A 23,299-nucleotide genomic window follows, 5' to 3' on the forward strand; every position below is an offset into this window, starting at 1 on the left:
TTGGTTCATGCATTTTTTCAATGCCCTTTGCCTTAGCTGCTTAGATTGGTCTTGTCACTTTTGATAATCTTAGGTTCTCATTTTCACATGTGCATTTATGTTTATCTGGTTATTCTCATTATATTGTCTCTTTTAACAATCCAGTTTGTTCATTTTAAGCATACAATTTTGTCCATTTTAATCCTCATTTTGAGTTTAAATTCAATTATGTTTTTTTCCTCTAGATATCATAAAAATCCTAAAATGACTTTTGAAATTTACATCACTGAATATGAATACATGAATTTACATATTTTAGTAAGACTTTAGTTTCATCATAAGCTGTCTAAACTGGAAACTATGCTGTAAAGCAGCATAGTTTCCATACTAGAGCACTTATAAAGCTAATTCTAGAAGCACATCCATTTCTGGTTGACTGTCCTCCTCCATAGGGAAAACTTAAAATGCATAAAGTGGGCAGGGTTTTGAAGCCGCAAGAAAAGTTGGGGATGTACAATATGAATGAAATTACATTTTAAATACTAATTCCAGTCATCACTGGTAATTTCTGTATATTAGGAAGTCAAAAGATAATTAAAAAACTCATGCAACCATTAATACTAATTTCCAAGATAGTTCACTTTCACTTTTGAGGTTAAATTAGCCAGCTGTGTCTGAGCAATTGCAATAATAGTTGTTATAACATTGGCCTGTGGCAAAATTTGAACTGGTGAATCAGAGCAATCAGTTAAATATTACAAAAGGTATGCGGTGCAATGTCCAATTTTGCTTACAGATAACATTAGGCTACCTATACAACAAAGTGTATTGGGCCATGAGCCCTGAGGGCAGCAGGTGAGGTCTGATTGGCTAAGCCTTGTTTGTTATGGTTGTGATCTTTCATCATTGCAACCCTATTTATTTCTTAAAAGTTCAAAGGAACAAAATTTTAGTTTTTTGTGTTTTTTTTCTTTCTTTTTTTAATTACTGCATATAGCTAGATTCTGATGATTGCATTTTTTTTTTAATGTCACTACTTATTCTTATTGCACAACCCTGACATTTTCATTGGCTTCAGAACCCTGCCCATTTTGTACATTTTTAGTTTGTTGAAGGGGGATTTTAGACAGCTAAAAAATGGACACACTTCTCCAACAATGACAAAGAAACAATATGTGACCATGATAATTTTACTATATGCAGTAATAGGTATTTTTGCCAGCTTGTGATGAGAGTAAAGCTTTATCCATATTTCTAAGCTTTTGTCTGATAAATTCTTCCAAAACTTTTCCAGAATCTAGTTTCCTTGTGTATTCACTTTCAAGTGACATAATTTCTAAACTCTTTAATCTTTCCTGATTATTGATTGATATCAGATAGTTTTTCATTGGTTTTAGCCTGGAAAATAATCTTTCTTCAGAAGCAGGGCTTACTCTAATTAAATAAAAAACTAGTTTTTTAACTGAAAGTAAGAAGCAACATTAAAAACTTAAAACAAACAGAAATTACTCTGTGTATGAAAATGGCTGTTCCCTTCTCAATGCCCCACTCTTTATGCTAAAGTTTGATTCTTTCTCTCAATTCTTCTTTGTAAAACAGTAAAAAACTTTAGTGTAAAGAGTGGGGCATTGAGAAGGAAACAGCCACTTTCACACATGATGTAGTTTCTGTTTGTTTCAAGTTTTAATGTTGCTCCTTACTTTCAGTAAAAAAATGTTTTATTTAGTTTCTAAACGTTTTTGAATTAATGTATGTTTTGATTTTGGCTCTCCACGCATGAATAATTAAAATGAAATTTGCATACTAATTCTTTTTTTTGGCTAAATGGCTTTCTCTTAGTTTTGATCAGACAATTTTGAGAAAAAAGGGGTGGGGGAGGAGGCCTAGTTGCCATCCAATTTTTCAATTACTTAAAAAGGCAACAAAAAACTTTAAATTTTTAACAAACATTTTTATTAGTAAAATCTAGTAATTTTTTTATTATTTTTATTAGTAAAACTTAAGAATTAACTTACATAACAATCTTCTATATTCTTATATTTTATTATGTATATGAGGGGATTTGTCCCCTTGTTAATACCTTGCTGTTAACACTAAAGCTTAAATCTTGTCCCAACTCTTGATGAATAACCCCTGAATCAGAAAGGCTGTAGAATAAATAGTTGAAATTAATAAAAATACTTTAGCATAAAGAGCAAAAATTTAGGAAGAGAAGAACCCCTCATATGCATAATAATCTCTGTTTGGTTTAAGTTTTAATGCTGCTCTTTACTTTCAGTTGAAAAAACCTTTTCATATTAGTTTTTTCATTTTTTCTATAATAATGCTAGAAAATTCTGCACCCCTTCATTGAATTTCTCTTCCCCCATGACATATTCTTCCAAGGACAGATCCTCCCACATAGCCCCCTCCCCTTATCCCCCCAAACCATAAAAATTTCCCTGGAAATATCTGTACACTTCCCAATAACCATTAATGTATGTAAACACTGGTCAAAGTTTGTAACTTGCAGCCCCTCCCCTAGGGACTGTGGGGGAGAAAGTCATCCCCAAAGACATAGTTTTGTGGTTCTTGACTATGCTTAACAAAATGACTATCTCAAAATTTTGATCCATTGACTTTGGGAAAAAATGAGTGTGGGAGGGGGCCTAGGTGCCCTCCAATTTTTTGATCACTTATAAAGGGCACTAGAACTTTTCATTTCCATTAGAATGAGCCCTCTTGTGACATTCTAGGACCACTTGGTTGATATGATGACCCCTGGAAAAAAAAACATGCACCCATGATTGGTCTTCTGGCAAAAAATATAAAGTTCCACATTTTTGTAGATAGGAGCTTGAAACTTTTACAATAGGGTTCTCTGATATGCTGAATGCAATGATGTGATTTTTGTTAAGATTTTATAACTTTATGGAAGTGTTTCCCCCTATTTTCCAAAATAAGGCAAATTTTCTCAAGCTCATAACTTTTGATGGGTAAGTCTCAAATTAACAAAACTTATATATTCAAAGTTAGCATCAAACACAATTCTTTTGATGTAACTATTGTTATAAAAAGTTCATTTTTTAGAGTTTTGGTTACTATTGAGCTGGGTTGCTCCTTACTACAGTTTGTTACCACAAACTGCTTGATTGTTAAGAATTTTTCAAAATTTCAAATAATGATTTTTTCTATTTTGATGGGAGCACAGGGCTCTTTCATATGCAGGGCATGATTGGGCCTGATTGATCTCATTACACTTCATCTGGCTAAGGATATTACAGCTGAAGAGACATTATTTTGCTTCACCCATATAGCCTAGCATGTGATATTGCAAATCCCTTGAGGACATTGACAGCAATTTTCTAAGGGATTGAAGGCTGCAATAGGCCTAATCCTAGGTGACCATCTTGTTTAAAGAACAAGCTGTAACCTGAAAAGAGATTCTATAGCTTGAAGGTCATCATAATAAAAGTCTTGTGGACCTTCTCATACCATTTGAAACCTTCAACTTGAAGCAAATGTTTAGCTTGAATGCCACTAGTGTAACTGTTCTTAGCTGTGTCTGAGTTGTCAGCTATGTGTTGAACGGCAGGTATAAAATACCTTACCTTTACATACCTAACCAGGGCTCAAAATACTTTTCTTGTGCTTCTTTTTGTCTGTACTCAAGATCTATTTCTTGAAATTTCACCTTTATAACACAAATATTGTTAAAGGTAATCAAAAGTCTGTATCCTACAGAGGGAAAAATTGAATGTGGGCACTTCAAAATACATTCCCAGGAGATCATTAAGGCCCTGGGTTCATCTCTGAGAGGTTTGTTCCCAACTCAACTGATTTGTCAGATCAATGGAAGGCTCTATTCTAGAATTTTACCCTTATACCTTTTTCAACCTTGATTTATAAGGTTATCAAGATTTTCTAACGAATATCTTAAATCTAGGGGAATACCTTGATTTGGCTGCAACAATGGTAGTAGCAGTAATTGAACTAGGCTAGCATAAGCATCATATTTGGAAATAACACTGTTTGAGTTAACACCACATCATTTCAATTTTTCCAAACCTGGTTTTAATTACTTGATTATTGTTTTAGACAGTAAAACCTATCTTTGGTAAAAAAAGATATCTTACTTGCTGTTAGAAAATTACTGGTTCAAGAGATCCCAGCAAAAACTTGTTTGGTTTTTTTGTCACTTCTTCAAAGCAACCAGTGTAGCCTGATATTTATTACAGAGAGTGTACCTTATTGGGCCGATGAAGTGTCTTTTGGTGGTACTGAAAACTTCAGAAAGGGCCGCCCTTCTTTTAAAAGTACCATAGAAATATACAAGGTTACTACAGTGGCAAACGAACGCTGCTAGATTTTGTGAATTTTTGTACTTTAGAGGCTGATAGAGGGGGATTTTCGTTAAATCATAGACAGTAAAGGCATGTTTCCACTATTTACATTGAATCAGGATAATTGATTAATAGGTGCATTACGAATCGACCTGGTGAGCGCTTTAGTGGTCAAGCAAACTATTGACCAAGAACTGCCGGTAAAATAGACTCATAAAGTAATTTGTATTTTTCAGAGGTAATTATTAAAAATACACATGCTACAAACTGCGAAACCTAAATGATTGGAGAGCATCTAGGAGTGTCATCTTGGCAAGTGAAAAAAATTGAAGAAACTCCAAACTGTACAGGAGTTACATGCATGACAACTTGGTACTTTCTTTTGTCATCAGAGCAATGGCGCTACCTAAGTAAAGATCGATGTCGACATAATGTATTATTAGTTTGTTTTTTTTAGACCAGATTTATCGACGCAGTTGTTGAAAAACTTCAAAAGAGCTTATTCGATCAGAAATTGAAAGGTCTAGTGCCCTTTTTAATAGTCGAAAGTGATTGGAGGGTAATTAACTTCCTTCCCATGCCCACCATTTCCCCGAACACATCCGATCAAAATTTTGAGATAGCCAAATATTTTTTGAGAAATTTCAACGTAGTTTAAAGGTTCAGAAATTATGTCCTTGAAAATGACAAATCCCCACAACCCTCAGAGCAAGGGTTGTAAGTTTTGCCCTGGGGGCATATAAGATTTACATAGAAAGGATGATCGTATAAATTTCAGAGGGGGCTCTTTGGATTGCTAACCAGAAATTTTAGTGCTCTTTTTGATATTACGAATGATTAAAGGTGGATGATCCCCGCCACACAGACACTCGCCTCCGGAAACGCATAAAGTAAAAATTCTGAGATGGCCATTTGTTGTCGTAAGAGCTTCAAAAAGAGCTCATACGATTGGATATTGGAAGGGCTAGTGCCCTTTTTATATTAAAAAGTGATTGGAGGGCACCTAACCCCCCTTCCACCGTGTTGTAACTTATTTACTGGGTAAATTTATATACAAAGTAAATTTAGAAAGGCTATTGAAAAACTCCAGAATAAGCTCATTTGATTGGAAATCAAATGTTCTGGTGTCCTTTTTAAGATTCAGAGTGATCAGAGGAATGATCCCCCACACCACACCTCGTATTTTCCCGAAATGCATCTGATTGAAATTTAGAGACTGCCACTTGTTGTCGTAGAAACTTTGAAAATAGCTCATTCAATTGGAAATTGAAAAGGCTAGTTCAATTATTTATAGTCATAAGTGATTTGAGGGCAACTAAACCCCCTCCCATACCCACCACTTTCCCAAACAAATCCAATCAAAATTTTGAGATAGCTAGTTTGTTCAACGTAGATGAAAGTCCGGACATCATGTTTTTGAGAATGACAAACCTCCACAGCCCTAAAGGCAAGAGTTGTAAGTTATGCGCTAGAGGCATATTAGGTATATTGAGAAAGGGTGATTGTATAAGCTTTGGAGAGGGCTCACTGGATTTATAATAAGAAGTTCTAGTGCCCTTTTTAAGATTCAGAGTAATAGGAGGGTGGACCCCCCACCTACACATCGTTTTTTCGCGAAATGTATTTGATAGAAATTTTGAGTTGGCCATCTGTTGTCTTAAAAACTTCGAAAAGAGTTCATTCGATTGGGAACTGAAAAGGCTAGTGCACTTTTTAATAGTCAAATGCTATTGCAGGGCAACTAGCCCCCCTCCCATTATCATCACTTCGCCAAACACATTTAATCAAAATTTTGAGTTAGCCATTTCGTTCAACGTAGTTGAAAGGTCCGGGAATTATGTCTTTGGGGATGAAAAACCACCACAGCCCTCAGGGCAAGGGTTTTAAGTTTTGCCCTGGGGGCATTTAAGTTATATATAGAAAGGGTGATCGTATAAACTTAGGAGGGGGCTCATTGGATTGTTAATAAGTTCTGGTATCCCTTTAAAGATCCAGAGTAATCGGAGAGTTGACCCCCTACCACACAAATCTTGTATGTTCCCGACACATATATGATAGAAATTTTGAGATGGTTATTTGTTGTCGTTGAAACTTAAAAAAGAGCTCATTCGATAGGAAACTGAAAGGGCTAGTGCCCCTTTTTTGCAGTCGAAAGCGATTGGAGGAAAACTAGCCTCCTCCCACACCTATAATTTCCCCAAACATATCCAATCAAAATTTTGAGATAGCCTTTTTTCAGCGTAGTTTGTAAAGGTCTAAAAATTAACCCCCCTACTTTCTCAAGGCCAGGACATAATTTGCACTTTACAAAAAATGGCCGTGGATTGTAAGTTTAGTATACATATACTATTGCTACTATTAATAACCCACTGCAGCACCAAGCGACCTGAGGCCAACACAGTTACGCAACCTACTCCTCCAACCTGATCTATTCAAGGCCTCCCTCTTTATACCTTCCCAGGAAGTTTCCATTTCCTTTAAACCTTCATTTATGACATCCTACCACCTCAGACGAGGACGACCTGCTTTCCGGGTAGCCCTAGTTGGTTGGCCAAAAGGACAACCTTCGGCAATGTGTCAACCTTCATCCGCAGAACGTGGCCTAGCCATTTCAACCTTTCTTTCATTATAGCCTTAGAAAGCGAAGAAAGCTAGAGGGCCGTAGAAAGAAATACATTTTTAAACTATCCTGCAAGAGATAAAGATAAACCAAATTCTAAGACACAAGTGAGTAAATTTCTTATCCCCGTTTTCCGGTTAGAAAGCAGTATCGACAGATTTTCACAAAGTTACTTAGCACGCTAACTCACTTAGCATATAGAAAGCGATAAATAACTGAAAAACATAAAGCTAAATATAGACAAAACTGGTGGCACGTCCAAACGTGGACAGTGGGGCATTGAGGTCTAACCTGGACAGACAAAAAAAATCTTTTCGAGGATATAATCACAAACATGCCAGTTTAATACCACGGAGAACTCCAGATTAACAAAACCTGACTACAAAATTTTGCCTCTATTCTTTTTTATCTTATAGGGCAGATGTTCAATTTTAAAGATTCCCATATACATATTTAGAACAGACGTTAGTTTAATATTTTGTTGACAATTTCTTATCCTATGGCTTACAAATCGAAATTTATCTTCTTCCTTTAAACTTCCAGGCTAAATTTTGTCCATGAATGTAATTTGTAATTTGGTTCAATTGTTAAACGGAGTTTACCAATATATAATGGGGGGGAAAATACCTACCAAGCAACACTGCGATTAGAATTTAAGGTTAGCTTTAGAAGAAATAAAATTTTGCAAAGACAGCAAGCAAGGCTTATTTTCAATTTAAAGAAGCATGTCTGACAATGGAGATGCCTTCATGTGTGATGATGAAGAGGACTATGATCTGGTAAGGTTTTGATGTTTTTTCCATGTATCTTGGTCACTTCTGACAATTCCCCACCTCCTTGATGGTTCCAGATTTATCCTTTAGCCTATAGGCTAATATATTTATCTGTTGTATGGATATTGTGTTGATGTCATTTGTCTTTTTTGAAAAGGCTTCAGTAAAATTCTAGTTTAGTGACTTTTTGCTACCTCAAAAGGGGTTAGGCTAAGAAAATGAAACAACTGGGATGGGTCTACAGGCTAAATCCTATGTCCCAGGAAGTTATTCTGATATAACTGCCTCCACTTCTTTTCCCTCTAGAGGGCCCTGACCTTTGATGACCTTTAAAAATATGTGTGTTATAAAAGTGAAACCTTGCAAAATAGACTTCTGCTTGAATGAAGTACAACAAAATTATTTTCAGCTTCACTACTTTGCTAGTTCCCAATTTATTAGGTTTTGAAGATATGCAAATACATATCCCAAATTTTGAAAAAAAAAACATTAATATGGCTCAGAATTCTACTCAAATACCAAAAATTTCATTTCAAGAACTAAAGACAGAAAAAAAGCAACTGGTAACTGAAAATTAAGGTAAAATGTAGTTTTTTTCAAAATTTCAATGGATATAGACCTGTCATGTGGACAAATTTCAGGGCCCTCTAGAGGGAGAAGGAGTGGAGATTGGTAATTCAAAATACCTTTTGGGGATATACTTTAGCCTGTAGACCCATCCCTGAAAGTTTCATTTTATGTTAGATTTTTTTTACAGAACCTAATTTTAGTAGTATAAAAGCAGAAGGAGGGGGGAGGGGGGCAAACTTGGGTCTAGAGGTTACAGTTGCAGGAGAGGTGTTGGAATTAATGTCAAAAGCAGTCTTAAGGTAAGCACTTTGATTCCTTCTTCCCACTGCTGTGCTTGGTTTGAGATTGTCTGGGTCAGACTGCAGTGTGGAAACTCTACAATAGTGGTTAGAGTGGTTTATCGTAGTCCTAATACTCTCTCTTGCCTTGAATCTGAACAGTATCTTGCTAATATCATTTCTGATATTATCAAGGACTATTGCAACCAACATGTGGTGGTTTGTGATGACAACAATCTTCCCAATTATGATTGGGTTGATAGTTCTGGTTTTTCAGCCAAAGAACAGGAATCTTAATTTCTTACTTGTCTGTCTGAACATTTGCTGTTCCAAGCTATTGACCAACCTACACAGTACAGACATGGTCAAACATCTAACATACTAGACCTAGTTATTCTTAATAGTCCAGATTTTTGGATGAAAAATGAATTTTTTGCCCCAATTGGTAAGAGTGATCATGCTCCTCTCCTCACAGTATTGCACTTGGCTACTACTCAACCTCATCCTAAACAACACAAAGTTATTCATTACAAGCATATCTCCAAGAGACTTGCTACTTTAATTAGGATGCCATATTCACTTCAGACATCAAAGAATCTTGGCAGAAATTCAAAGCTGTTTGCTAGTTTTTGAAAAGGCTCACACTAGAATATTTTAGAGGAGACAGGCAAAAACACTACTCTTCATGACTTGTCTAACTAGCAAACTACTGAATAGGAAGAATCAAACCTGGAAACACTAAAAAAAAAGAAAACAGCTGCAAACTATCAGAAGTATCAAAAGGCATGGAATAAGGCCACCAATTCCATCAAACAACTTCTTCATGAAGAAGAGTCATGAAAAAAGGTTAGCTGAAAATATGAAAAATGACCTAAATTGAGGTGTTTCTGAGATATAGGCCAAACCCACCACTTTTAGCCTATAACTAAATGTGATGATTCAGAATTTTTTTGGCAAGTTATTGGGTTGAGGAATCTGGCATAATGCTATATCAAAATGAAAGAAGAGATCTAGATCTACAAGATCTACTATCTAAGTTGTATACAAAATTACACAAGATAAAAAATGACTGAGCAGCTAACAAAAAAGACATGGATCAAGAAAGAGCAAAAATCACATTGATTTGCAGATGAAAACTCCACCCAATAAAAATCTGTTGTTAGATAATAAAGCAAAATTAAAATGAAATGAAGGATTATGTTAGTTTAGTGTGTGTGAGTCTGTGAAGAATAAATAGGAAGGAGAAAATTGAGTTTATGGGAGAACTATTTAATTTAATTGAACATGCAGATTTTTCACCCTAGAATGAAGAAATATGTTATTTTACTGTGTGAAAAGATACAGAGGAAAATGAAAGTAACTTCACACATGAATTTCTTAACCACCTTGGAATGGAATAAAGTTATTTTGGTGTCTGTTAAGTGTAAACAGGAAAGAGGAATTTAATTCATACCAGAAAAAAATTTATGAAGGTTGGTGTCACATTTATATACATTCAAAGAGCAAATATTACATCATGTTTCCCCCAGGGATGGTTGCATTGTGTTTTGTATTTATGACACATGCAAAATTACAGAAGATGAGAAGTAAATGAGATGAGAAGATGAGATTAAAAACAAAATTTGACTTAAAACTAAAGAATAACATAATAATCAGGCTGTTATATAATTTATATGTTCAGAAATCACAACAGAATTAGGAACATGTTATTTTAATATATGTAAGAAATAAACTGGAAGAAGGAATTGAACATGCACCACAATTTCTACTGTAATTACTGCTTGTCACCCTATGATTTGAAATAGAAGAATAAAACAACAATTATACCATTGCTTGATTTAGATATTTCAGAGGGCATAGGCATTAGGACATTCCTGGCTGTTACTATATTATGCAACAAAATAATTAAAGCAGAGACATAGGGAAAAGCTGGACAGAATTTGTTTTGGTACTTATTCCCCCATCATTTTCCCCCCAGGATGGTTGCATTGTGTTTTGTATTTATGACACATGCAAATTTACAGAAGATGAGAAGTGCCTTTGAACAGCTAAAGAAGACACAAAAAATAAGACCTAATTAAAAACAAAATATGACTTAAAACTAAAGAATAACATAATAATTAGGCTGTTATATAATTTATGTGTTCAGAATTTACAACAGAATTAGGAACATGTTATTTTAACATATGTAAGAAATAAACTAGAAGAAGGAATTGAACATGCACCACAATTTCTACTGAAATTGCTGCTTGTCACCCTATGATTTGAAATAGAAAAATAAAACGTCAATTATACCATTGTTTGATTTAGATATTTCAGAGGGCATAGGCATTAGGACATTCCTGGCTGTTACTATATTATGCAACAAAACAATTAAAGCAGAGACATGGGGAAAAGCTGGACAGAATTCGTTTTGGTACTTATTCCCCCATCATTTTTCCCCCAGGGATGGTTGCATTGTGTTTTGTATTTATGAGACATGCAATATTACAGAAAATGAGAAGTGACTTTGAACAGCTAAAGAAGACACAAAAAATAACACTTAATTACAAACAAAATTTGACCTAAAACTAAAGAATAACATAATAATTAGGCTGTTATATAATTAGGCTGTTATATGTTCAGAAATCACAACAGAATTAGGAACATGTTATTTTAACATATGTAAGAAATAAACTGGAAGAAGGAATCGGACATGCACCACAATTTCTAGTGAAATTACTGCTTAACATCCTATGATTTGAAATAGAAGAATAAAATGACAATTATACCATTGCTTGATTTAGATATTTCAGAGGGCATAGGCATTAGGACATTCCTGGCTGTTACTATATTATGCAACAAAACAATTAAAGCAGACACATGGGGAAAAGCTGGACAGAATTTGTTCTGGTACTTATGATGTCATGCAAAATTGCACATGATTTTGAATGAATCCAAACAGGTAAATTGAAAGTCATGGGAAAATGTCTGAGAATGATCCATAAAAATGAAGCACCAAAAGATCTACAACTAGAAGACACATGGCAACAACAATTCCCCCAAAAAAGGATAAAGACAACTCTGGTTGAAAGAGAAGCAACAGTTTGAATCACAATGATTCCCAGGAGAAAACAAACCCTATAAAATGGATGATTCTTTGATGTACTAACAGGAAGGAAGAATTGAACTCATACCAGAAATTCTTACTTCAATTGAAATTGCTGATTTGACAATTCATGACTTAAAACTAACAAATAATACAATGGCTATATTAATGGGTAATTAGAGAATCATATATATATACATATACACACACACACACACATATATATATATATATATATATATATATATATATATATATATATATATATATATATATATATATATATATATATATATATATATATATATATATATATATATATATATGTGTTGGGGTGGCGCTTCGCGCCACCCCAACACCTAGTTGGTGGGGCGCTTCGCCCCCCCCAAGCCCCTTGTGTCCTTGTGTCCCACCTGTGAATAGATATATATATATATATATATATATATATATATATATATATATATATATATATACTAGCTGTTGGGGTGGCGCTTCGCGCCACCCCAACACCTAGTTGGTGGGGCGCTTCGCGCCCCCCCAAGCCCCCCCGCGCGCGTAAGTCGTTACGCGCCATAATAGTTACGCGCCATTGTAGTTGTGTCCCTATGTCCCACCTGTGAATATAGATAGATATATATATATATATATATATATATATATATGGTTTTAACTACGTAAAACTTGCGAATATACAACATTCTTTGCTGTCCCATTGTCTTTGCATATAAATAGATTGTCAGGTTTACCGACTCTTGAACATGCAACATATAATGGTCCATGGGAAAACAATCTGTATTCAGATCTATACCTCATGATTCTAATGATTGCCCTTGAGCTTTGTTGATGGTGATTGCTAATCGACCATTCCCTGTCCCGGTGTCCCGGTCGTCATTTATATCCCCCTGTTTCCCCCGGTGTCCCCGTTGTAGTTGTGTCCCTGTGTCCCGGTCGTCATTTATATTCCCTGTGTCCCGGTCGTCATTTGTATCCCGGTGTCCCGGTCTGTATATACATTCGTTTTTTAGTTTTGTTTTTCTCCTTTATTTTTTTCCTTTTTTTTCTTTTTTAGTTTATTTAGATTTTTAGATTTTTTAGTTTTTTTATTAGTTTTTAGTTTTTTTTTCTTTTTAGTTTTTTTGTAGTTTTTACCTTCTTTTTAGTTTTGTTAGTTTTTTTTTTACTTATGTCCTGGTCGTCATTTATACTCCCTGTGTCCCGGTGCTTTGTTGATTGCTAATCGAACATTCCTTTTGTCCTGGTCGCTTTCTCTTTGAGTGTCGTCATTTATTTTTTTCTTTTTTAGTTCTTTTAGTTTTTACCTTTTTTAGTTTTTTTTAGTTTTTTAGATGAAAATTTTTTTTAGTTTTTTCCTTTTTTTCTTTTTAGTTTTTTATTGGTTTTTACCTTTATTTTAGCTTATTTTTCAGTTTTTTCCTTTTTTTTATTTTTTTTTTATTTTTTATTTTTTTTAGTTTTTTACCTTTTTTTAGTTTTTTTTAGTTTTTTTAGTTTTTTAGCTTTTTTACTTTTTTTATTAGTTTTTAGTTTTTTTTGTAGTTTTTGCCTTTTTTTAAGTTTTGTTTTTCTCCTTTATTTTTTTCCTTTTTTTTTCTTTTTTAGTTTATTTAGATTTTTAGATTTTTTAGTTTTTTTTTTAGTTTTTAGTTTTTTTTTCTTTTTAGTTTTTTTGTAGTTTTTACCTTCTTTTTAGTTTTGTTAGTTTTTTTTTTTACTTATGTCCTGGTCGTCATTTATACTCCCTGTGTCCCGGTGCTTTGTTGATTGCTAATCGAACATTCCTTTTGTCCTGGTCGCTTTCTCTTTGAGTGTCGTCATTTATTTTTTTCTTTTTTAGTTCTTTTAGTTTTTACCTTTTTTAGTTTTTTAGATGAAAATTTTTTTTAGTTTTTTCCTTTTTTTCTTTTTAGTTTTTTATTGGTTTTTACCTTTATTTTAGCTTATTTTTCAGTTTTTTCCTTTTTTTATTTTTTTTTTTATTTTTTATTTTTTTTTTAGTTTTTTACCTTTTCTTATTTTTTTTTAGTTTTTTTAGTTTTTTAGCTTTTTTACTTTTTTTTATTAGTTTTTAGTTTTTTTTGTAGTTTTTGCCTTTTATTAGTTTTTTCAGTTTTTTTTTTTAGTTTTTTATTGGTTTTTACCTTTATTTTAGCTTATTTTTCAGTTTTTTCCTTTTTTTTAGTTTTTTTAGTTTTTAGTTTTTTTAGTTTTTTAGTTTTTTACCTTTTTTTAGTTTTTTTAGTTTTTTAGCTTTTTTATTTTTTTTATTAGTTTTTAGTTTTTTTGTAGTTTTTGCCTTTTTTTAGTTTTTTTAGTTTTTTAGCTTTTTTATTAGTTTTTAGTTTTTTTGTAGTTTTTGCCTTTTTTTAGTTTTTTTAGTTTTTTAGCTTTTTTATTTTTTTTATTAGTTTTTAGTTTTTTTTGTAGTTTTTGCCTTTTTTTAGTTTTTTCAGTTTTGACGTCACCTGATCCAGTTTTTTCAGGTGACGTCACCTGATCCATCCATCCACAGACAGACAACTTATTTTTATATATATAGATATATATATATATATATATATATATATATATATATATATATATATATATATATATATATATACTAGCTGTTGGGGTGGCGCTTCGCGCCACCCCAACACCTAGTTGGTGGGGGCGCTTCGCGCCCCCCCAAGCCCCCCCGCGCGCGTAAGTCGTTACGCGCCATAATAGTTACGCGCCATTGTAGTTGTGTCCCTATGTCCCACCTGTGAATATAGATATATATATATATATGGTTTTAACTACGTAAAACTTGCGAATATACAACATTCTTTGCTGTCCCATTGTCTTTGCATATAAATAGATTGTCAGGTTATCCCCCTGTTTCCCCCGGTGTCCCCGTTGTAGTTGTGTCCCTGTGTCCCGGTCGTCATTTATATTCCCTGTGTCCCGGGTCCCGGTCATCATTTGTATCCCGGTGTCCCGGTCTGTATATACATTCGTTTTTTAGTTTTGTTTTTCTCCTTTATTTTTTTCCTTTTTTTTTCTTTTTTAGCTTATTTAGATTTTTAGATTTTTTAGTTTTTTTTATTAGTTTTTAGTTTTTATTTCTTTTTAGTTTTTTTGTCCCGGTCGTCATTTATATCCCCCTGTTTCCCCCGGTGTCCTCGTTGTAGTTGTGTCCCTGTGTCCCGGTCGTTATTTATATTCCCTGTGTCCCGGTCGTCATTTGTATCCCGGTGTACCGGTCTGTATATACATTCGTTTTTTAGTTTTGTTTTTCTCCTTTATTTTTTTCCTTTTTTTTTCTTTTTTAGTTTATTTAGATTTTTAGATTTTTTAGTTTTTTTATTAGTTTTTAGTTTTTTTTTCTTTTTAGTTTTTTTGTAGTTTTTACCTTCTTTTTAGTTTTGTTAATTTTTTTTTTTACTTGTGTCTTGGTCGTCATTTATACTCCCTGTGTCCCGGTGCTTTGTTGATTGCTAATCGAACATTCCTTTTGTCCTGGTCGCTTTCTCTTTGAGTGTCGTCATTTATTTTTTTCTTTTTTAGTTCTTTTAGTTTTTACCTTTTTTAGTTTTTTTTTTAGTTTTTAGTTTTTTTAGTTTTTTACCTTTTTTTAGTTTTTTTAGTTTTTTAGCTTTTTTATTTTTTTTATTAGTTTTTAGTTTTTTTGTAGTTTTTGCCTTTTTTTTAGTTTTTTTAGTTTTTTAGCTTTTTTATTAGTTTTTAGTTTTTTTTGTAGTTTTTGCCTTTTTTTAGTTTTTTTAGTTTTTTAGCTTTTTTATTTTTTTTATTAGTTTTTAGTTTTTTTTGTAGTTTTTGCCTTTTTTTAGTTTTTTCAGTTTTGACGTCACCTGATCCAGTTTTTTCAGGTGACGTCACCTGATCCACGATCCACAGATCCACAGACAACTTATTTTTATATATATAGATAGTTTTTTTTTTTTTACTTATGTCCTGGTCGTCATTTATACTCCCTGTGTCCCGGTGCTTTGTTGATTGCTAATCGAACATTCCTTTTGTCCTGGTCGCTTTCTCTTTGAGTGTCGTCATTTATTAGTTTTTTCCTTTTTTTTTAGTTTTTTATTGGTTTTTACCTTTATTTTAGCTTATTTTTCAGTTTTTTCCTTTTTTTTAGTTTTTTTTTATTTTTTATTTTTTTTAGTTTTTTACCTTTTTTTAGTTTTTTTAGTTTTTTTAGTTTTTTAGCTTTTTTACTTTTTTTATTAGTTTTTAGTTTTTTTTTGTAGTTTTTGCCTTTTTTTAGTTTTTTCAGTTTTTTTTTTAGTTTTTTATTGGTTTTTACCTTTATAGTTTTTTTAGTTTTTTAGCTTTTTTATTTTTTTTATTAGTTTTTAGTTTTTTTTGTAGTTTTTGCCTTTTTTTAGTTTTTTCAGTTTTGACGTCACCTAATCCAGTTTTTTCAGGTGACGTCACCTGACACATCCATCCATCCATCCACAGACAGACAGACAACTTATTTTTATATATATAGATATATATATATATATATATATATATATATATATATATATATATATATATATATATCTATATATATAAAAATAAGTTGTCTGTGTGTGGATCTGTGGATGGATCAGGTGACGTCACCTGAAAAAACTGGATCAGGTGACGTCAAAACTGAAAAAACTAAAAAAAGGCAAAAACTACAAAAAAAACTAAAAACTAATAAAAAAAATAAAAAAGCTAAAAAACTAAAAAAACTAAAAAAAGGCAAAAACTACAAAAAAAACTAAAAACTAATAAAAAAGCTAAAAAACTAAAAAAACTAAAAAAAGGCAAAAACTACAAAAAAAACTAAAAACTAATAAAAAAAATAAAAAAGCTAAAAAACTAAAAAAACTAAAAAAAGGTAAAAAACTAAAAAAACTAAAAACTAAAAAAAACTAAAAAAAAGGAAAAAACTGAAAAATAAGCTAAAATAAAGGTAAAAACCAATAAAAAACTAAAAAAAAAACTGAAAAAACTAAAAAAAGGCAAAAACTACAAAAAAAACTAAAAACTAATAAAAAAGTAAAAAAGCTAAAAAACTAAAAAAACTAAAAAAACTAAAAAAACTAAAAAAAAAAAAAGGAAAAAACTGAAAAATAAGCTGAAATAAAGGTAAAAACCAATAAACAACTAAAAAGAAAAAAAGGAAAAAACTAAAAAAAATTTTCATCTAAAAAACTAAAAAAACTAAAAAAGGTAAAAACTAAAAGAACTAAAAAAGAAAAAAATAAATGACGACACTCAAAGAGAAAGCGACCAGGACAAAAGGAATGTTCGATTAGCAATCAACAAAGCACCGGGACACAGGGAGTATAAATGACGACCAGGACATAAGTAAAAAAAAAAACTAACAAAACTAAAAAGAAGGTAAAAACTACAAAAAAACTAAAAAGAAAAAAACTAAAAAAAGGCAAAAACTACAAAAAAAACTAAAAACTAATAAAAAAGCTAAAAAACTAAAAAAACTAAAAAAAGGTAAAAAACTAAAAAAACTAAAAACTAAAAAAACCTAAAAAAAAGGAAAAAAACTGAAAAATAAGCTAAAATAAAGGTAAAAACCAATAAAAAACTAAAAAAAAAACTGAAAAAACTAAAAAAAGGCAAAAACTACAAAAAAAAACTAAAAACTAATAAAAAAAGTAAAAAAGCTAAAAAACTAAAAAAAATAAAAAAACTAAAAAAAGGTAAAAAACTAAAAAAAAAAAAAAAAAAAAACTAAAAAAAAGGAAAAAACTGAAAAATAAGCTAAAATAAAGGTAAAAACCAATAAAAAACTAAAAAGAAAAAAAAGGAAAAAACTAAAAAAAATTTTCATCTAAAAAACTAAAAAAGGTAAAAACTAAAAGCACTAAAAAAGAAAAAAATAAATGACGACACTCAAAGAGAAAGCGACCAGGACAAAAGGAATGTTCGATTAGCAATCAACAAAGCACCGGGACACAGGGAGTATAAATGACGACCAGGACATAAGTAAAAAAAAAAATTAACAAAACTAAAAAGAAGGTAAAAACTACAAAAAAACTAAAAAGAAAAAAAAACTAAAAACTAATAAAAAAACTAAAAAATCTAAAAATCTAAATAAACTAAAAAAGAAAAAAAAGGAAAAAAATAAAGGAGAAAAACAAAACTAAAAAACGAATGTATATACAGACCGGGACACCGGGATACAAATGACGACCGGGACACAGGGAATATAAATGACGACCGGGACACAGGGACACAACTACAACGGGGACACCGGGGGAAACAGGGGGATATAAATGACGACCGGGACACCGGGACAGGGAATGGTCGATTAGCAATCACCATCAACAAAGCTCAAGGGCAATCATTAGAATCATGAGGTATAGATCTGAATACAGATTGTTTTCCCATGGACCATTATATGTTGCATGTTCAAGAGTCGGTAAACCTGACAATCTATTTATATACCAGGACATAAGTAAAAAAAAAAATTAACAAAACTAAAAAGAAGGTAAAAACTACAAAAAAACTAAAAAGAAAAAAAAAACTAAAAACTAATAAAAAAACTAAAAAATCTGAAAATCTAAATAAACTAAAAAAGAAAAAAAAAGGAAAAAAATAAAGGAGAAAAACAAAACTAAAAAACGAATGTATATACAGACCGGGACACCGGGATACAAATGACGACCGGGACACAGGGAATATAAATGACGACCGGGACACAGGGACACAACTACAACGGGGACACCGGGGGAAACAGGGGGATATAAATGACGACCGGGACACCGGGACAGGGAATGGTCGATTAGCAATCACCATCAACAAAGCTCAAGGGCAATCATTAGAATCATGAGGTATAGATCTGAATACAGATTGTTTTCCCATGGACCATTATATGTTGCATGTTCAAGAGTCGGTAAACCTGACAATCTATTTATATGCAAAGACAATGGGACAGCAAAGAATGTTGTATATTCGCAAGTTTTACGTAGTTAAAACCATATATATATATATATATATATATATATATATATATATATATATATATATATATATATATATATATATATATATATATACATATATACATATATATATATATCTATCTATATTCACAGGTGGGACATAGGGACACAACTACAATGGCGCGTAACTATTATGGCGCGTAACGACTTACGCGCGCGGGGGGGCTTGGGGGGGGGGGGGCGCGAAGCGCCCCCACCAACTAGGTGTTGGGGTGGCGCGAAGCGCCACCCCAACAGCTAGTATATATATATATATATATATATATGTTTTTAACTACGTAAAACATGCAAACATACAACATTCTTTGCTGTCCCATTGTCTGTGCATATAAATAGATTGTCAGGTTTACTGACTCTTGAACATGCAACATATAATTGTCCATGGGAAAAACAATCTGTATTCAGATCTATACCTCATTATTCTAATGATGTGTCCCGGTTGTCATTTATATTCCCAGTATCCCGGTCGTCATTTGTGTCCTGGTGTCCCAGTTTGTAATATCTCTTTGAGTCTCCCGGTCGTCATTTATATTCCCTGTGTCCCGGTTGTCATTTGTGTCCTGGTGTCCCGGTCTGTAATTTCTATTCGAACAATCCCTGTGTCCCAGTCATCATTTATATATCCCGCCTGTGCCCCCGGCGTCCCCGTTGTAGTTTTGTCCCTATGTCCCGGTCGTCATTTATATTCCCTGTGTCCTGGTCGTGATTTGTGTCCGGGTGTCCCAGTCTGTAGTTTCTCTTTAAGGTTCCTGGTCGTCATTTATATTCCCTGTGTCCCGGTCATCATTTGTGTCCCGGTGTCCCGGTCTGTAATTTCTATTCGAACAATCCCTGTGTCCTGGTCGTCATTTATATATCCCGCCTGTGCCCCCGGCGTCCCCGTTGTAGTTGTGTCCCTGTGTCCCGGTCGTCATTTATATTCCCTTTGTCCCGGTCGTCATTTGTGTCCCGGTGTCCCGGTATGTAATTTTTTCAGTTGACAAACATGACGTCAGTCGTTGTCATTTATATTCCCAGTGTCCCGGTCGTCATTTGTGTCCCGGTGCTTTGTTGATGGTGATTGCTAATCGAACATTCCTTGTGTCCCGGTCGCTTTCTCTTTGAGTGTCCCGGTCGTCATTTATATTCCCTATGTCTCGGTCGTCATTTGTGTCCTGATGTCCCGGTCTGTAATTTCGTCGGTCGAAAACATGACGTCAGCCAACACAGAAACATGACGTCACCTGATCCACAGACAGACAGACAACTTATTTTTATATATATAGAAGATATATATATATATATATATATATATATATATATATATATATATATATATATATATATATATATATATATATATATCTATATATATATATATATATATATATATATATATATATCTATATCTGTATATATAAAAATAAGTTGTCTGTCTGTGTGTCTTTCTGTGGATCAGGTGACGTCATGTTTCTGTGTTGACTGACGTCATAAAGTTAGTTGTCGTCATTTTTGCTTTGACGGTGACGTCATTAAAGATATTTAAGACATATATGTTCACGTAGAAATCTATTAATGTTTAAGTTTAAAATGAAAGATGAACTTACAATGGCAAAAGCCAATGAAGATGCTCAAAGAGTCTATGCCAAAAAACTTGCTGCTGATAGAGAAAGTCAGAAAAGAAAGCATGCCGAGGAATCAAAAGAACAGCAAGGAAACAGGCTTGAGGCTAAAGAACGCAAAACCACGCAGTTAGATGAAGATCCACCTGGACAGCAAGAGTCAAAACATATCAAAACTGGAAATGATAGCGATGATGATTGGGTTTGGGATTTTGACTTGGATAAGGTCATCAATGCCTACCAGATTTTAGTTAAAAAAACAAAGGTTTGGCGATATGTACTAAAAAATACTAAAAAGAAAAAACACTCAAAGAGAAATTACAGACCAGGACACAAATGACGACCAGGACAGAGGGAATATAAATAACGACTGAGACACTCAAAGAGAAATTACAGACTGGGATACCGGGACACAAATGACGACAGGGACACAGGGAATATATCTATATATATAAAAATAAGTTGTCTGTCTGTGTGTCTGTCTGTGGATCAGGTGACGTCATGTTTCTGTGTTGACTGACGTCATGAAGTTAGTTGTCTTCATTTTTGCTTTGACGGTGACGTCATTAAAGATATTTAAGACATATATGTTCACGTAGAAATCTATTTATGTTTAAGTTTAAAATGACTGATGAACTTACAATGGCAAAAGCCAATGAAGATGCTCAAAGAGTCTATGCCAAAAAACTTGCTGCTGATAGAGAAAGTCAGAAAAGAAAGCGTGCCGAGGAATCAAAAGAACAGCAAGGGAACAGGCTTGAGGCTAAAGAACGCAAAACCGCGCAGTTAGATGAAGATCCACCTGGACAGCAAGAGTCAAAACATATCAAAACTGGAAATGATAGCAATGATGATTGGGTTTGGGATTTTGACTTGGATAAGGTCATCAATGCCTACCAGATTTTAGTTAAAAAAACAAAGGTTCGGCGATATGTACTAAAAAATACTAAAAAGAAAAAACACTCAAAGAGAAATTACAGACCGGGACACAAATGACGACCAGGACAGAGGGAATATAAATAACGACTGAGACACTCAAAGAGAAATTACAGACTGGGATACCGGGACACAAATGACGACCGGGACACAGGGAATATAAATGACGACCAGGACACAGGTATTTAAGAATATCGTTCAAAGACAAATTTTTAATTGTAAGAAGACCGTTGAAAGAGAAATTTCTAATTGTAAAATGACTGAAGAACCTACAATGGCAACGGTACCACCATTGAAGTAGATAACCAGTGGGTTTATGGCCAACCTACCATCTTCAAAGATACCACGATAGGAACACTACACCGTTCACCCCAATCAACATGAATGCTTCTTTCTACGCCTTCTTTTGGTGAATGTACCCGGTCCGACATCCTTTGAGTATTTGAGAACTGTAAACGGTACTATACATGACACTTACCGTAGTGCATGCCAAGCTCTGAATTTATTGGAGAATGACCAACACTGAAATAACTGCATCAATGACACGTGCGAAACGTCAACCCCAAATCAAATTCGTGCACTTGCTCTCCATCAGCTCCTACAGAGTTATGGAAAAAATATAAGTCAAAAATGTCCGAAGATATACTCCATCGAAAACAGTTAGAGACATCAGACATGACTTTTGATTTTACATCAGAAATTTATAACTACACTTTAGTTATTATAGAAGATTTGTGCGTACGTATGGCAAACAAACCTCTTCAGGATTTGGGAATGCCTTCACCTAACCGTATCGCTGCTGTTTCGACATGTGTAGAATTGGATCGTGAACAAAGTTACAGTACGAGTGATCTATTGTCGTATGTACAAAATAACATTTCCAAGTTAACGTCGGAACAAAAAGACATTTATGATACGATAGACTCAATTTCAGGACGTATACAATACCTGCTGATTTCTGTAATTTAGTGACGTCCAAAAATGAATTGATTGAAAAAGTATTTCCGAATATTCTAAGAAATTATAAAAATAATAAATGGCTAAGTGAAAGAGCAATTCTCGCACCCAAAAATATAGACGTCCACGAAATCAACAATATTGTTTTGACCAAGATTCGAGACCAGGCAGTCCTTTGCAAGTCAGTCGACACAGTTTTGGAACCAAATGAAACGGTTAATTATCCATCTGAATTTTTAAATTCCATAGATCTTTCAGGGTTTCCACCACACGTGCTTCAACTAAAAATAGGCGTACCAATAATACTTTTAAGAAATATCAACCAACCAAAGCTTTGCAATGGCACGCGACTTGCCGTAAAAAAAAACAATGGAAAACCTAATAGAGGCCACAATCTTGACAGGGCCTTTTGAGGGTGAGGCTGTTCTTATTCCTTGCATTCCCATGATTCCAACGGATCTGCCTTTTCAATTTAAAAGATTGCAATTCCCAATTCGATTAGCATTTGCAATCACCATTAACAAAGCTCAAGGTCAATCATTAGAAAAATGTGGTATAGATCTTAATACTGATTGTTTTTCCCATGGACAATTGTACGTTGCATGTTTGAGGGTCGGTAAACCTGACAATCTATTTATATGCAGCGACAATTGGACAGCGAAGAATGTTGTATATTCGCAAGTTTTACGCAGTTAATTTGTATTGTATCTATCTATCTATCTATATAAAAACGAGTTGTGTGTATGCATGTTTGTTTGTTTGTAAAAAGAGCGTTTGCATATGACGTCATTATTAGTTCATACGGCTTTGTATATGCAGAGACAATGGGAAAGCCAAGAATGTTGTATATTCGCAATTTTTACGTAGTTTAACTCCTGCAAACAAAATGAATGCTTGCCTGAAAAATTCTAATTTATGGGCACACGTAAAAATATTAAAGTTAACTACAAATATGCGTGTCCGATTGCAAAAACGATGACTCTGGTCAAACATTTTCAGATCAATTGCTGGCAATTGGAAACGGAAAGCTCCCAGTAGTGGGAAAGCCAAAAATGTTGTATATTCGCAATTTTTACGTAGTTTGAAACACATATATAAATCTATCTATATTCACAGGTGGGACACAGGGACATAACTACAATGGCGCGTAACTAATATGGCGCGTAACGAC

General features: G+C 33.3%; 1 protein-coding gene across 1 annotated transcript in view; it reads right to left on the bottom strand.

The window, feature by feature from the left end:
• LOC136042776 (Golgi phosphoprotein 3 homolog sauron-like) overlaps positions 1-4,164 on the bottom strand; it is a gene marked incomplete at its 3' end in the record, with an annotated part of 31,487 nt that extends 27,323 nt beyond the window's left edge. Inside the window, exon 1 of the mRNA XM_065727729.1 lies at positions 4,095-4,164. The remainder of the gene's footprint in view (positions 1-4,094) is intronic.
• Positions 4,165-23,299: the final 19,135 nt, after the last annotated feature.

Source organism: Artemia franciscana, unplaced genomic scaffold (assembly GCF_032884065.1).
Source record: "Artemia franciscana unplaced genomic scaffold, ASM3288406v1 Scaffold_1982, whole genome shotgun sequence".
In the NCBI taxonomy this organism is placed as follows: Eukaryota; Metazoa; Arthropoda; class Branchiopoda; order Anostraca; family Artemiidae; genus Artemia; species Artemia franciscana.